This window comes from Marmota flaviventris, chromosome 10, assembly GCF_047511675.1.
Source record: "Marmota flaviventris isolate mMarFla1 chromosome 10, mMarFla1.hap1, whole genome shotgun sequence".
In the NCBI taxonomy this organism is placed as follows: Eukaryota; Metazoa; Chordata; class Mammalia; order Rodentia; family Sciuridae; genus Marmota; species Marmota flaviventris.
Genome location: NC_092507.1, coordinates 5,015,694 through 5,031,774, shown reverse-complemented (window position 1 = coordinate 5,031,774; position 16,081 = coordinate 5,015,694).

The window sequence follows — 16,081 nt, the reverse complement described above, 5'->3', positions numbered from 1 at the left end:
TGTCTCCAGAAATGTTTCATGCATCTTCCACTCAGTTTATTTCTGGGGGTTTGCTCTATTGTCACTGGTAGAATGGTTTTGCTTGTTGTGAACTGTAGGGGTGAAGGGAGCCTCTTCATCTTCATTGTAGACAGCCTCTTTGCCAAACTTTCCTATTATTTCTAATAATAGTAGATTATTTTGACTGTTTACACCATCATGTTATCTACGATAATAATAGTTTCTTCCTTTTAGGTGTGTGTGGGACTAGGTGCTCTACCACTAATGTACACCCTTATTATTAGTGTCTTGCTAAGTTGCTGAGGCTGGCCTTGAATCTGCGATCCTCCTGCCTCAGCCTCCCAAGTTGCTGAGATTACAGGTGTGAACCACCATGCTTGACTATTTTCTTCCTTTTCTAGTTCTTTCTTATGCTTGTCTTCCTGCTAAAATACAATGTGATAGTATGATTTTTATTCTCGTATACTACTTTCAGTTTGGGGCTTTTTTTTTTTTTTTTTTGTAAAACATGCTTGATCAAATAAGGAAGTTCCCTTTTATTCCTGGTTTGTGAAGATGATTTGATTTATTTTTCACATTTTTGTTTTATTTGTCTGTGTTTTGAGATAGGGTCTTGTTCTCTTGCCCAGGATGGCTTTGAACTCCTGTGCTCAAGTGATGCTTCTCTTCCTGCCTCAGTCTCCTGAGGAGCTGGGACAACAGCAGTGCCCTTCTCTCTGGGCCGGGTGCCCAGCAACTCTGTAAATTCTACATGGGTTTTACCTTGGCTTGGGGCACAAGATATCTCATTCTCTGTGGCTTACCATGAAAGTTCAGAAGGAACCGGTCATGCCCCTCTGATGTAAGGCATTCAGAATGACGCCACAAACTCCTACTTGTCCCAGAGAATAAACCCAAAAATCCCCAGTGTGCTCTGCCTGTCTGATGGACTTTGCTTATTACATGGGCCGTGTGATCTCTTTATCATAGTATATTTTGGTATAATGTGTAAAAGTCACAAATGAAAAACACAGGAACTTGGAGTGTGAATCATCTTTTCCCCTAAATGATAGTTAACAAATAAGGAAAATCAAAACAGGATAAAATGATCCTGTTTGGGGATTAATTTGGGAAACTCAACTGTTTGGCTTAATAGAAATAAATGTAAATATCTATGATCAAAATAAATTAACATAGGAATATACAAGTTTAAAAGAGTTTTCAAGTGCCCCCAAACCAGTCTAGGTTATTTTTGAAACAAATTTTGATTTTATTCTTAGTGGAAGATATCACTCTGATGGAAACTCTAGATATGAGGGGGCCTGGCTGTACAGGGTGCCTCCTGCCTGTGCGGGCAGACTTTCCATTCGTGGGTAGCTGAGGCCGCATGAGGGCCGGCAGTGGAGGCTGGTGTGATCTGTGTGGCGGGGCCAGAAAGGGGTCACTAAGGGCTTTTAAAAAGGGCTCTGAAATAAAATCAATGAATAACTCTATCATCTTCAAAGAAAAAAGACAGCTTATTCTTAAAACTTTATGTTACTATTGCAACATCAGATCATAAAGGCTAATAAGGAAATGAGGCGCCACTCTTTGTAAACAATGGAAACTTAGACTTCAGTGCCAAAGTATGTTAAAGACGGGGAGTTTGAGATTCCCTTTGCTCCCAATATTTGACTAATCAGTCACATAAAAATGAATGCTGTTTTATATCAGTGTTGATTCAGAACTGTATTTCAAATTAAGGTTTTAAAACAAATTAAAGGCTTTTAAACAACGTGTCTTTTCCAGATTCTTGGAAGAAACTGATTTTGACCAATTCATCAAAGGAGCCGACTACAAAATATGATTCTTCCCTTGAACTGGTGTCTATGGAGGTGTCTGCCCTGCCCCAGGAACGGTGTGAAGACACAAAGGCACAGGGACTTCCTGACAAGGGGCCAGGCAACATCAACCTGAGCAGAGCCGCATTGGGGAACAGAGTTTCTTCACTGGACACAACATAACTGAGGACCTACTGTGTGCCAGGAAGAGGACTGCAAGCTGCCCTCCTGTGCTTATGGGCTGGTCCAGGTGGTACCGCCGCTCAGCCCTGTGTACCTGGAGGGGCAGCTGTCCCAGGCTAGAGGGTGGGGAGGGAGTGCTTCCTGGGGAGGCTGAGGAAAGGACGTGCTGGGCAGGGGCTCCCAGAAGGAGCCAAGGGCCAAGCAAGAGGGAGAAGGCTGGGGCTGGGGCCGGAGAAGAGAAGAAGGAAGTGGCGGCTGGAGAGGGAGGGGTATCCAGATTTTCTAAGTCAAGCTGAGCAACTTGGATCTCACCCTGTGGACACGGGGGAGCCGGAGAAGGGGTGGCTCAGGCCGGCGTTTCAGAACGCTCCCTACCGCAGTGGAAGAAGTTAGAGGCAAGACCAGGTCTGCAGCGGGTGAGGAGGCTGCTCAGGAACCCAGGGCGGGGCTGCAGCCTGAGGACAGAGTGGGAGCTGGGCAAGCCTCATCTGGGGGCTGGGGGCAACACCCTGGTTTCTGGTTCAGGCATCTGGGAGGACAGAGGAACCCTTAGCAGAGCCACAGAGCCCTGGAGGGGGAGCACGGGGGTCAGGAGCGCTGGCTAGCGGCAGCACTGGACTCGGGTTTCCCCAGCGGAGGGCATGTGAGCCACAGCAGAGCCAGAGGACACCTCATGGCAGGCCGGGACGGGAGCGGCATCCCAGTGCCCCTGGCAGGGTCTCTGGGCTCCAGCAGATGAGCGTGGCCACAGGACAGCCAAAGGCTGGGAAGAGTCTGGAGCAGTGACCACAGAGTGTGCACTGGCTTCAGCCACAAAGCGGTGGCTTGGAAGGGGCCTGGGAAGTGCCAACCTGGAGAGCTAGACTTCTGTGACCCAGAAGCCCACAAGGAGCCCCCTGGGAGGTGACAGGGTGGTGAGAGTGGGTGTCCTCATACCTTTCAAAAGCTGTGAGTGAAAGAGATGGGGAGGGAACGAGAGGACCATGTGGGGTCTCAGGCAGGGTCATCAGATGGGTGCAGTCACCAGTGAAAGCTGAGCTTCAGGTGAACAAGGAATCGTTCCTCAGTGTAAGTGCGTCCTGTGCGACACTGAGGACAGGCTTCTACTAAAAGTGTCTATCTGAGATCCAGATGTGACCGCACACCCTGCACTCTTATTTGCTGAATGTGGTTAACCCAGTGAAGGGAGTCTTCGGTTCTCTTAACGGGGAGGTTTGAAGAAGGCTGAACGCAGATATTATGGGGGGTCCAGGCGCAAGGAGGGGGCAGCTGCCTGAGAGGACGGGAGCGCTCAGGGGAAGCGGGTGCGGCCTCCAGCAGAGGACAAGCGCAGATGCGGGGTGGGGGCCCCGGGCTGGGAGGAGGGACAGGAGGCCTGGCTGAGGTTCTGGGGTCCTCTGCTGACTGGGGGCAGGGACAGAGGGCGGGGGAGAGGAATGGGCCCAGAGGAGGCTGAGGGGGGCTTGCTCATTCTGGGTGAGGGGTCTTCTCCCTGCAGGGTCCAGGTCCAAATCCAGAACACGTCTGCTTTTCCCAGAAGGGCCCAGCAGAGGCCAAGCCCACAGGCCCTGACTGGGGTTTTCCAAGGGAAGGGTAGGACAGAAAGTGCTGGACAGAGAAGTCATAAGGAAGTCCTTTTGCAAGAGAGAAGCCAAGGACTCGGAGGACAGATTCTTACACACTGTTTCATGCTATCAATCAAGGCATTTAAACCTAACACTTTGCTTTTTCTGAAAATAAAGCTGATCGGTTCACAAAAATACTTAAAAACACAGGAAGTGGGGACAGGCACCAGCACACCACTGCACACAGCCACCTCTGGTGGGTGAAAAGGCCAAGGAGGAAACAGGGACAATGTTGGGACTTCTGTCCTAGGCCTCTGGAAGGCGAGGTCCTGGCCGGGGTCATCGCCCAGCCGGAACTCCCTTCCTTCCTCCCCCCGCCCCTCCCTCCTCGCCTGCTCTTTCCCTGCCTCCACCTGACCCCATCTTTACTGTCCCAAAGAGCCACCAACCCAGCCTTCCAAAGGCCAAGCTACACAGATGTGCTGTGCGCTTTAGTCGGGAGGGAAGTCACCAGAAGGGGACACCATCATCACTACCTGGCATGAGACTGCATATGGCCTCACAGACGGCATTGTGTGTGGACCGGCTTGGACTGTCTGTCTGTTACTCATTCATCATCTGCCTCTCAGATTCGAGGCAGCCCCTGAGCAGGGGTTTTGTCTGATTCTCCACTGTGGTCTCCACTTCTGGAGAGTGGGCACTCCCATGGGTTGGATGGGTGGTTGGATGGTTGGATGGATGGATGGTTGGATGGGTGGATGGATGGATGGATGGATGGATGGGTGGGTGGGTGGGTGGATGGATGGATGGATGGATGGATGGGTGGTTGGATGGATGGATGGATGGATGGATGGATGGATGGGTGGTTGGATGGATGGTTGGATGGATGGTTGGATGGGTGGATGGTTGGATGGGTGGATGGATGGATGGGTGGGTGGGTGGATGGATGGATGGATGGGATCAGGGAGCTGCCTTGGTAGCCACCACTTATGGGTATATAGCTGGCAAGAAAATAGTCCTGCAACATGAGCTTCTTTCTCTCAAGATAAGGTTTTGCCAAGTTCTCTTCTGCCTGAGCTCAGTGGAGGCAGCTGGTGAGCCGTGAGACTGTGAGACTCTCGGTGGTTTGCTCATGGCCAGCTGTGGCTCTCACTGCCCTTCACTCTGCAGTAGGCACCACGGGCTGAGCACAACGCTGGTCCTGTTTTCCGTGTGGCACAGCTGGGTGGGAGAGGGGAAGATCCCACCTTTCTTTGGGAAGCACCTCGTGTGTCCTACTTTGCTTCTGTTCCCACTGCACAGGACAGTCTGTCCCTCCTGGGCCCTGCCCTGGGCCCCCTCCATCCTCCCACGACCGCATGCATCCACTCTCCCTTCCTGACTGCAAAGCCCAAAACCTGCGAGGCAGGGCCCATGGCTCTCATGCATCATGAGGCTTGGACGGAATTTAATTCTGCTCTTGGTTTTGGGAAGTTCCTGTGAAATAAACCACCGTCCCCAGTGTGGAGAGACAACTTGCCAGACGTGGGTAGGACAGGTGACGCGGCATTTGGCCAGCACACGCTGCCATACGGAGGAAATCCCTGGGTCCGACTCTTGAGGTTTCTGTTTACTACTGCTCTTGTTTATTTTGCAGTCCTGGAGACTGAAGCCAGGGGCACTCGACCGCTCAGCCACATCCCCAGCCTCTCTTATTTGTTTTGTGTTGTTTTTGATGTTGACACAGGGTCTTGCTAAGCTGCCCAGGCTGGCCTTGAACTTGGCATCCCCCTGGCTCATTCTCTCCAGTAGCTGGGATTACAGGTGTGGGCCACCTCGCCTGGCATTACCGCTATTTATGAAAGGCAGAGAGCAAGCCAGAATCCACAGAAAACTCCTCCAACCCACACACCTAATCAAACCACTGGAGGCCATAGGATTCAGGGTTAAGTTCCCAGGCTTTGGACCGGGTCTGTCTGAGGCTTCGTCATTGCCACTGGACCTGAGAGCCCTTAACCAGTTGGCGAGTCCTCTATGCTGTGGTAGAGGTTCTACACCTGGCCTGTAGATGTGAAGCCTGTGAACAAGGCGCTTAGCGCACTGCCACACACAAACCAAGCGCTGGAGCAACGCCCTTGTCACATTCTTACTCCACAAGCTTGAACCGTGTTTAGCCGCACTTGGCTCAATAACACATACTTCTAGTAAGTCGTTCAAGTTTCCTAGTGTGAGAAATGCTTACAGATCAGTGCAATCACAATCACACATCCTACAGCTGTCGTGCTTCCGAGTACAATGTAACTGGTCTGATTCTATGAGGCCCCAGGAAGACAATCCAAGTGAGGTCCAGTGTCAGGGACACCAGGCACCCACTGGGAACCTTCACGGTCTGACAACCACACTTACATCCCAATTCTTCCTTGTTCACTACAAAAACACAGGAAGTTGAGTTTAGCCCGGGTTTCCCTACAAGGTAAAATATCCCACACGTTAAACTTTTCAAATGAGTTCTGCTGACATGTCTGACAGTGAAACAGTGTTCTGCTACTTTAAAGGACATATTTCTGGAGGGTTTGCATGACATTAACAAATAAATATACTTTGTAAATGAAATTATACTATATGATGTGCATTTCTGTATCATAAGAGCTGTTTGGAGAACATGATTTTAAAACTGGAATTCTGTTTCCTACCTAGAATAATTCTTTTTTTTTTTTTAATCACTTTCCAAAAAGGTTTACCAATTTACATGCCAGTCAGCCATGTAGAACCACAAAGTTTCCAAATCGAAAGGGAAATAAAAGCTGAAGTCCCAAGGGAGGAAGTGGCCCTTCAAGGTTGAGTGGCTTGTGTTAAGTCTGGCTAGTACCAGGATCTCCTGGCTTCTTACTGTGGTCTTGGTTCATGAATCATAACCTAGAAAGTGACTGGCCACATGTGGATTTGAGACTTCAAAAAGAAAATATTCAGCCAGGCACAGTGGCGCTCACCTGCGATCCCAGACTTGGGAGCCTGAGGCAGGAGGATCACGAGTTCAAAGCCGGCCTCAGCAAAAGCAAGGCACTAAGCAACTCAGTGAGACCCTGTCTCTAAATAAAATACAAAATAGGGCTGGGGGTGTGGTTCAGTGGTGGGGTTCCCTGGGTTCAATCCCTGGTACCCCCCAAAATAAAATAAAATAAAATGTTCAGGAGAGAACACATTCGTGTATTTTTACCTCTACTCCTGGAGTAGCTATTGAATTGAAGACCTGAGAGTCTCAGAGATTAAAAAAAAAAAAAAAAAAACTGTGCCACAGTGTACAGGAACTCATTGTCCATTGGCTGTTGTAAGCACCCCTGGTTTCCATCCCCAGTACTGCAATAAATAAATAGATAGATAGATAATGCATAAGTAAATAACTGAAATGCTAAAAAAAAAGAAAAGAAATCTTAAAGGAGCCACATGCTGGAGGCACTTTTGCTGGGGTCAGAAGTGAGCCTCTGTGCAGATGAAGGGAGGGCGGAGGGCGTGGGGAAGTCCCCGTGGCCTCCAGGTGCAGGTGTGCCTCCCAACTTGAGTGCGGAATCTGACTGTGTCTGCAACCTGCTTCCTCTTCTATTCATGCTTAGGAGAGTCTTAAAAATGACCCAGATTGTTAGAACACACTTCTTCTCTGGTATATCACAGAATAAAACAAGGTAAACATGAGGGAGTACCTGCTTACCCTTTGGAGCCCTCTCCCGTTCCTTCCTCCCCCACGATGGATGCTGAGCTGCTCTCTTCCCTGAAGCTCTGGCTCAGCCCTCTGCTGCTCCAGGGGGCCTTGGGACCACATTTCCAGGGATTTGTGTCCACACATAGTTCAGAATCGTAAGTGATGAGTGATGTGATTAGATGTGTCTGATTTTATAGCCATCAGTCTATTTTTATAACCGTGTGGGGTGGTACCGGGGATTGAACCCAGGCCTCACACACGCCAGGCAAAGCCCTACCACTGAGCTCCATTCCAGCCCCTATTTTTATAACTTCTGATTTTTTATTGGACAAATAACTTGTGTAGACTATTAGGAAATACCTGCAATACTGCAAAATAACAAACCCCAGCATGCACCCGGATGGGAGAGGAGGGGTCTGTAGAAGACTCTTCACATACAAGGCTGCCATTTAGACCAAGGCTATTTTTCTTTTCCTTTTTATTTTTCTCTATCACTGTTAATGAGAAAGGAAAAGCCATCTTCTGCCTTCTAACTTTTTTTTCTGGGAAAATTCTACCTAAGATTCCCATCAAAACCTTTGAATTTTAATCAAAAGAAGAAATGAACACGTATCCTGCCTGTTTATATATACCACATTTCAGAGCAACCAGGTATCCCTGAAGAAGAGGGAAGTAATGACATTAAAAAGCAAAAAAAAAAAAAAAAAGGGGGGGAAAGAACACGATTTACAGCCCCCAAGACAACTAATTCAGAGGAAGACAACCAAGGCATGGGACCATTAGATAAAGGTGAACGGAGAACTTGGATGGGTAGACACATAAATCATAGATCATACACACACAGACATATGGATGGGTAGGTAGATTTACGGATGGATGGAGGGATAGATGACGGGTGGTGGGTGGGTGGGATAAACCCCTAACCCGTATTCAGCTAGAGGTTTCACTTTTCCCCACCTTTCAAAGTTGAATTCATTGTCTTACTACCTAGAACCCCCTCCTCCCCCGGGGGTCTCATTCTTGCTGGTGGTAACTCAATTCAGACCCCTTCATATGCAAGAAGTCTGGGTGTCACCTGGGCTTTCTCCCTCGCCCCACCGTCTAATCAACTCACAGTCTCTACAACAGGACAGATGACACTCCATTTGCTTTGTAGCCTCCCATCCCTCCCCGGCTTCCAGTGCCCAAGGGGTGCAGCTCACAGGCCTGCTCACCTCCCACTCCTGCAACAAGCTGGTCTCTCCTCAAATTGCTGGTGGTTCTGGGCACACACAGTACTGTCATGAGGCCGGGCTGTCCCCAGACTTGCTCCCCTGCTTGAAGCACCTGCTATAGTCTGAATGTTTGTGTCCCCACTGCAATTCACAGTCATCCAAGGTGAAGGTGTTAGGAGGCGAGGCCTTGGGAAGGTCATTAGGTCATGGGGGGGCTTTGTGAATGGGGATTAGTGCCCTTATTATAAGGGTTGAAGAGACCTCACCTGTTTACCAGGTGAGGACGTAGTGAGAAGCACCACCTGTGAAGCAGGAAACCAGCTCCAGGACACCAGATCTGCCGGGCTTGGACTTCCAGCCTCTGGGACCATGAGCAGCACACTTCTGTTGTCTAAGCCACCTGGTGGGCAGTATCTTTTACAGGAGCCTAACAGTCTAAGACAACGCCCCCACCAACTTGGAAAAAACCTTGCTTTTCCTAAATGTCTGTGAAGCAGCCTCCTCTGTGAATCTGACCCACTGCACAGGACAGTCTGTCCCCCCAGGGCACTGCCCTGGGCCCCCTCTGCCCTCCCACAACTGCATGTGTCCACTCTCCCTACCTGACTGCAAAGGCCAAAGCCTGTGAGGCCAGATCTGTGGCTCTCTGACCCCTGGATGGAGACGAGAGGGCACTTCACAAATGCTTCCCAGTATTCTGGGACGTCTCCTTTAAAACTGAGACAAACCCTTATATTTCGCCACAGGACAAGAAGGTGTATTTCCTGAATTAAATTTTTTGCTGTTTTTGGGAAATGGCCAGTAGCTTTCTCCTATGGAGTTAGTACAATATTGATCATCTGCACAGAGAAAGGAGCAAACTGTGAGAATCTAAGTTACTTATGTTGGAATTATATCGACCCAGGGAGGCATTTGATTGAGGTTTTTTTTGTTTTTGTTCTTGTTTTTTTTAGGGGAGGTGCTGGGGATTAAACTCAGAGGCACTTGATCACTGAGCCACATCCCCAGCCTTTTTTACCTTTTATTTTTAGACAGGGTCTCCCTAACTTGCTGAGGCTGGCTTTGAACTTGCAGTCCTCCTGCCTCAGCCTCCCAAGAAGCTGGGATTTTAGGTGAAAGCAAATGAAAGGAAATTCAAAAAGAAAAAGAAATGGAGACAGACTCCACGGATCAGTGATGCTTCACCAAGAACAGGGGCTGACTGTCAGGGGGGAAAATGGCCTGGCTCCAGCAGGGCCAGGTCTCGGAGGAGCTTGGTGGTGGGCTCAGTGAGGGTGGGGCACGAGGCAGTGGGGGACAGTGTGGATAAGGGAAGTTCCCTGGGGCCTATTGTTCCCATCCTTCAATAGGCATGTGCCACTGTACCTGGCTTGAGTAAAGTTTTAAAATTTATTTTATTTATCTATTTTTTGGTACCAGGGATTGAACCCAGGGGCACTTAGCGACTGAGCCACATCCCCGCCCAATTTTGTATTTTATCAGAGACAGGGTCTCACGGAGCTGCTTAGTGCCTTGCTTTTGCTGAGGCTGGCTTTGAACTTGCGATCCTCCCGCCTCGGCCTTCTGGGCTGCTGGGATTACAGGTGTGCCCCACTGCGCCCAGCTTAAGATTTATTTTTAATGGCGTTCTTCCACCCTGTGACATCTGTGTGGATTTCCTAGTGAAGTTACAGAAGGGAAAACAAGGGCCAAGTTAGCCTGAGATTGGTAACTCGGTCCATATAATCCACATGGCTATTTAGAGGAGGCTGACATTTAAGAGATTTCAAAAATACTTCAATCACATATTTTTATCATAACTTTAGCAGTCACTTCCTAATGACTGTTGTCCTGCCCCAGGATGGACTTGAACGACGCCCTCGTTGGACAGGGCTGAGCCGGCTCCCAGCTCTGTCCAAGACACGGCTCCCTCCAGCCTGGGGTGTGCTCTGATTTTCTGAGACCGTGTTCCACGTGCACTTTTCTTTCCATGAATTCTTGACACCCAGGGGACACAGTTCCTCTTCCTTTCCAGCAATGACTGTAGCTCCATCCACAAAGGCCATCATGATTGCTGGTTGTGATCATGGATGTTCATGCACCTGCGTCCCTTGACCAGGCTTCATCAGGAGCTCTATGCTCTATGTCAGCTGGCATTACATACTTGAACATCCATCCGGGCATTCCTCCTCATACCATGCTCATGGTGACATGGGGTTGGTATCAGTACTGGTGTTGTATTCCAGGTGCTGGTACTGGGTTAGAATTAGAACTGATATTGGTGTTGGGTTCAGGGTGTTGGCATTGATATTGATATTGGTGTTGGGTTCAGGTTAGGATTGGTATCCATACTGGTGTTTTACTGATTTTGGTCTTGGTATTGATACTAGCATTGGACTCATGGTGTTAGTGTTGGGTTTGTATTGGTATTGGTGTTGGGATCATGGTGTTGGTATTGGGTTGATATTAGTATTGATATTGGTGTTGGGCTCCTGGTGTTGGTATTGGTTGGTGTTGGGCTTGCGGTATTGATATTGGGTTTATATTGATATTGGTGTTGGGCTCCTGGTGAGACAGTGGCAAAGTACAGGAGTCAGCATAAACAATAAATGATTAGTCTGGAAAGATGGGTGCCAATTATCCAAGAAAAGGAAATGGGATGCTAACATTCCCTTAGGGGAAGATTGCACTTTCCAACCAAGCAAGTACCCCCTGGGGCTACTCCTTCCTGCCTCTGGGCACATATGCAGGAAAGAAAGAGAGGATGGGGTTCTGTAAAAAGCAAGAAGTACCCACTCCTGCAGCACCAGCTCTGGAGAAGTCTGCTCTCTGTCTGTCTGATTCTTAAGGAAAACTTGCTTTCCTAGCTTGCCTCCGTGTTTCTCGGGTGTTTAATCTTCAGCGCCAGGGGAACGAGGACCTGATCCTGATTTCCAGTTCTGGTATCACTTGTATTGGCTGTATTAGTTTTGGTTGATATTGATATTGATAATGGCATTGAACTTGGGGTGTTGATATTGGATTGGTATTGGTATTGATATTGGTGTTGGGCTCCTGGTGTTGGTATTTGTTGGTATTAGTGTTGGGCTTGTGGTGTTGGTATTAGGTTGGTATTGGTATTGGCTTTGGGCTCCTGGTGTCAGTATTGGGTTGGTATTGGTATTGGGTGAATACTCTTCCAGTTTTTTTTTTTTCTTTAGCTATGTCCAGAAGTGAGCAAACAGGTAAGACAGTCACCAATCTCTGTTCCAGAGGCCTCTGTAGGGATGCAGAACAAATGTGAGCTTCAGGTTTCGATCCACACGAAACATTTTTGCAGGAACATGCAAAGGTACCGCCTTTGACATTTCTATAACTTAATTTGTTGTGAATGCTTCTTCACAAATCAATGAAAACAGGATGTGCCCCTCCTGAACGAAACCCCACTTGCCTGTTGCAGCTGTGTGAATGCTATGGGTGTTGGAAGAAGCACCCAGGGCAAGTAGGAGAAGACCAAAGCTCCATCCTCGCAGCAGTCAGCCGCTCAACAGGATGCGCTCTGCAGAGCTCCTGAGCCCTGATAAGAACCCACCCTCCCATGTGAGGGAGGCTGCAGGGCCCGAGTCCCGGCAGGACATGGCCCCACCTCCTCTGTAGTGTCCTGAGGAAAGGAGCTAAACAGGCACGTGCTCACCCTCCAGGAGACCAGCAGACCCAACCTCAGGAAGCCCCATGTCTCTGCTGCCCGTGGTGCCTCCAGAAAAGGGAGGCCAGGCACCAAGGAGGAGCTCTGACTTGTCCTTAGACACTTGGGAAGGACGCCCACCCACTCCGGAAGGACTGACGCTGCAGACCGAGCTGAAGGGCACCAACTGGCAGGAACCACTCTTCCCTTCTCAGCTGAGCTGCCTGATAAGCCACCCGCACCAGGGAGGGTGACCTGCTTCATCAAAATCTCCTGATTCACATGTTCATCGTGCAGCAATGTCTAGACTGGTGTTTGCCAAACACTGGGCCAACGCCTACAGCCAGCTGTTACACTGGTGTTTGCCTGTCCTGGCAACGGTGATACTCTATGCTCACTTCCCTGCCACCAGATCATGTGTCGTAGTGATTCACAGATACTGCGTCATACAGTATTTAAGAGCAGTAAGAAGCAATGATCAGAGGGCAGTCTGAAAGCAAAGCCCCCCTGTCAAAGTAAATCGACTGCACGTCTTTGCTTCAAACATTAGACACATTTCTTAAAATCTAGGTGTAAAATAAAAATCATATTAAAACCAAAAAAGTTAAATTATAATGAGATCAATGAAAAATAGATTATAATATAAATTTGGGGAAAATTTTATTCGAAGATCTGAAAATCAAAAATCACAAAATCCTGAATTCTAACCCTGGCAGTCATGAGCAGCAGACTTCTTTTTCACCTGATGAGAAAAAGTACGTCAGAGGGGTAATAACAACCACGATGTTCTCCTCCGACAACCAGCTTTGGGGTCTTAGCTTAGAGACAAGAGTCGGCCGGGAGCCTTTTGGCTCTTGGGTATAGGAAGAGTGAAGGCCCAAGACTCCAATTCTGTGAATGTTGCCGCAGTCTGGCTGGGCACAAAATCAGGAGCCACTCAAGCAGGAACAAACTTTATTTCCAAAACTCCCGGGAATGCCATGCACGCAGCCTTTTCCCGGGACACACTACACCAACAGGAAATCCCTCCTCCGGAATTCCCTCCTACGGCACTTCCCCAACCAATGGGAACTCTCCAGGAGTCCTGCAGAGCTCCAAAGTAGCAGGCCAAGGCAGACAGCAGGGGTCTAATCTCCAATTGAATGCACATCTTAACATGATCATTATCATCTCAATGGCTTGCTGGCATCACCTTTCAACCAAAAATGCCATGGTCATTCCTACTTGGCTATGGCTCTCAGCAGAATGTGTCAGCCACTTGACACAGGTGCATCCAAATAGCTTGCAAATCACTCTCTAGAGCTCATTGTACTTTATAATCCTTAAGTACAAAAGCATAGGCTGGCCTATAAACAGGCCCTGGGACAGTGTGTCCTCTAGGGTGTCGTGCCAGTTTGGTATCTGGGATGCCCGCACAAATAGCTTAGCCTGCTCTGATCCCCCACTCCTCCTCCCTTCACCTTCTTGCTATCTCTAAGCATCTGACGCTCGCTCGGTGCAGAACAGAAACCCCTCCGCCGCCAGAGGGCAGTAAGGACGTCCTCCTGGGATCCAGGAGAGAAAGCCCCCACCCCACCCCAGGCAGGAAGGGGAAGGACAAGGAGGCCGGCATCTGCCTGGAATCGGTGCCGGTGGCCAGCGCCTGTTGTGCTCAAGGTCAACCTGCGGGGCTGGGGGAAACGAGAGAGGCCGAGGACGCAATGGGAGGACAGTAGAGTCGTCTAACACACGACGAGCAGCCCACCAACAGAACAGAGATGCCGTCCTGGGTAGGACAATCCGGAAAATGAACAGCTGCGCTGCAACTGGGTACAGTGAGTCAAAATGCATCCTGCTGTCACTTATGCCTAATTAAAATAAAAAAGTGAATTTAAAAATATATGCACAGAAAAGGCAACACAAACACCAAGCCGTTTCCAGGCACAAATGACCTAATGTCAATGGAAATGATCTTCAGAGTGTTATCAGGACATACCTGCTGCCCCAGGAAATGGCCCCTTCCCCATCAGAGCCACTGGCTGGACCCCCTGAGGAGGTGGGCATCCTGCCCAGGATCCAGAGACCGGGAACTGGGTTGACCTTCCTCAGGAGGGTGCAGGTGGTTCTGTGGGCACAGGACTCTGCACACAGGGGCTGGTCTCTGTGACCCCACAGGGAGGGCACCAGGAGAGCCTGAGGCCAAGGATCTGTGAGGTCCAGATGCTACTGTAGGGCCAGGAGGAGAACTGCAGCCCCCCGCAGCCCTCTCCGCCAGGGCGCTGAGCCCCCATGGCCTCAGCCCGAGCTGGTGCCCCCGGCTCTGAGTCCGACCTCCTGCCCAGCCATGGCCTCCTCTCTCCCCCACCCCATCCACCACCCTCTCCTCTTGCTGGCTCTGCCCCAGCACCACTGGGTTTCCTTCCATTCCTTGAACCCACTAAACTCACTCTGGCCATGTGACACTTGAGTTTGGGGTTCCGTCTGGCTGCAGTGCTCCTCCCCTTCCCATGGCTCCAGCTCCCCGTTATCTGCTGGACCTGTCCTCGCGGGGCCTCACAGACTTCTCCAGGCCAAGACGCTCCAATCTGGTCAAGAACTTTGCTTTGTGTTTGGTGGCACTGAACCGATCCCGGCTCCTCCTCTGTGATGGCTGAGGGGTTGCCTAGCCTCTCTTTGGCTGTCGGGCCATGGGTAAAACGAAGACATGAGCATCCTTCCGCTAACCACACCTGAAGCAAGAAGCACTGCACCGATCCACAGCTGGGCTCCTGATCGGCGGCCTCTCCAGCAGCGGTCCTGTCCCTCTGCAGCCAGCCCCTCCTGCTTCTGCGCCCAGGGGTGACAGACTGGAATCTTCGGGCCATGCCCTTTCTCTGGCCATTCGTGAACCAACACACCAGGTTGTATTTCCAGAATCCAGTCTGTTTTTCCAACCCGCAGCGCCGCTGTCTTGAGCCGGAGAACCTCAGCCGTGTTCCAACAGCTCCCTTCAACTCCAGGCTCCAAGTAATCTGCGGGGGATGGAAACCCATCACGGCGTAAGAGATTGCAGCGAACAACTTTTTGACAGCACATTTGAAAACTTAAGCAAAAGGATCAAATGCCTCGGAAAAAGTTTACCAAAACTGACTTTAGAAGAAAGGAAATGTTTGAACAGTCCTCAAATCACTGGAAGTAAAAATCTTCATTGAATTAAACCCAGGGCCCTGATGGCTGCAGAGGTGACTTCTCCTAGACCATCAGGGACGTTCCTGTCTTTTACAAACTTGCAGTGGATATGGAACGTGGTCGTGAAAGGCGCGCTCACCGCCCTGCTCCCCGGTCCCTGTCCACGTGCTGATGCAGCAGGAAGGCCTGCTCCAGAGGCCTTGATCCTGGACCTCCAGCCTCAGAACTGGGAGCCGATAACCTGATCAGCCCGGGCCCAGGTGTTCTGCTACAGCAGCACAGAACAGGACAAGATGGTGACGTCCAAACAGCCAGATTCCCAAGAACTCGTTCCTCACACATTAAAGGGTCAACAGACCCTTAGAAGCTTCATCATAAAGCACATCCTCATCTACGCAGGCCTAAGAATATGGAAGCAGAATTCATTCTCCTCACATAACTTAAAAACAAAAATGACTCAAATATAATTTTATACATGATCCATAAAGCTTCTTTCTCAACATGTGCGTTCTACTGGGCCTAATTCTCAAAAAGAAACTTGAGCATAGAGAAAAGCTCATCAGATTTTTACAGTGAGTTGTCAGAATTCTCTTTATGTAATAGAATCACTTGTTTTCTTGAGCAATAGGAAATAGCATTTTAAAGCAAAAGCATTTTAAAGCTTCCATCAGGAACATTTTTTTTTTTGTGGTGCTTGATAAACATAAAGTAATGGACAGCACACACTTGGCTTGCACGTGTGCTCTCCGGTTGGACTCATAGAGCTATAACCTAATCTCTCTCTCTCACTCTCCCCCTCCCACTTTGTTTGCACTGGGAATTGAACCCAGGGGTGCTTACCCACTGAGCGTACC